Raw genomic sequence first — 1,515 nt, 5'->3', positions numbered from 1 at the left:
TCCTCAAAATGCATGCAAAAAGGACGAAAAATAGTACGATTCCACTACTTTCGCGTTCATTTCTACAAAACAGACAAAACGAACCAAAGTATCCAATTCGGGGGCAAAATACTATATAAACAGTACATGAATGCATGGAAATACGTGCTAAAATAGGCTAAAAAGATTATACAATATGCACGTATCATATCCCAGCTCAATAAGCTTATTCCTCAAAGGATTAAAGCTCTTGGCAGCAAATTTTTCATTGTCAATATCTATGTGGCTTGGGGCATTCATCAGGACACAGTGATATGGACGACCAACATTTTGAGTCATTTTCAGACCAGTAATTTGATGGTTTAATTTATTTGTGAGTTGTGGGGAGCTAATGGGATGCCTGAATTTATAGCAAGTTTGAGATGTGTTGTATGTCTTTAGCTTTTGGTAGCTTTAAAAAGCCAATAGAACCAATAATTGTCATTGTTAAATAAAGATTGCCAAATTTGCATGGCATGGTAAATCCTGTAGATATGCAGTATGTATGCATGTTGTTGTTGTCTTATTTTCTTGATCTTATTATTAGATGTGGATGCTGGTGTTGAAATTGCTGAATAATGTTGCAGTATATGGTGCTGCTTCATTATTCTGATATGTATGTTACAGTTTGACCGTAATGGAATTACAGTAATTTAAAAAAAAAAAAAGGTTCAACAATAACAACGGTTATATTTAAATTACCCGTTGTTATTACTTTCAACAACGGTTATATTTACATCACCCGTTGTTATTACTATCAACAACGGTTATAGTTACATCACCCGTTATTATAACTTTCAACAACGGGTGTAGTACCCCTACCCGTTGTCATTGATTTTTTAGACATATTTCATTTTGGCGCAAATTTGGTGAAAATATATTACAACGGGTATATTTTAACCGTTGTAATAAAGTTTTGACAACGGTTGACTTTTATTGACCCGTTGTTATTAACATATAACAACGATTTTGTTTTGAGGACCCGTTGTCAATAGTTTGCTTTAATAAAAAACTAATTTACAAACACATACAGCATATCACACAAACACACACAACACCAGTTCAACCGTTGATATCCTGAGTTTATTATTCTCTCCCCCCCCCCCCGCTTTCTACATTCTCGTTGCCGGTCGTCGCCCAGTTTCCGACGCCCAGATTCCGTTGTCTTCCCTTATCATCCTGCTCGTTCTCTTTATCATCATCATCAGGTGTGTTCACTTTAATTTTGTGTTTCGTCATTAGGGTTTTAAGACGATCATCTTTTTTCTTTTTCATGCATCTGTTTGTTTTTCGTCTTCTTTGTTATCTTTATCATCCCGCATCATCTACTTCACTCCTCTTATTAGGGTTTAGGATTTTAGAAGCTCAATCTGTTGTTTTAAATTTTCATTCCTCTTTAGGGTTTTAGATAATACTCTGCATGACGTTGTTAAGTTGTTCATTTATTATTTCATTCATATTTGGGTTTTAGGATTATCATGGGTGAAAAACGGAAAA

This window comes from Silene latifolia, chromosome Y (genome assembly GCF_048544455.1).
Source record: "Silene latifolia isolate original U9 population chromosome Y, ASM4854445v1, whole genome shotgun sequence".
Lineage (NCBI taxonomy): Eukaryota > Viridiplantae > Streptophyta > Magnoliopsida > Caryophyllales > Caryophyllaceae > Silene > Silene latifolia.
This window is presented reverse-complemented; position numbering follows the sequence as displayed.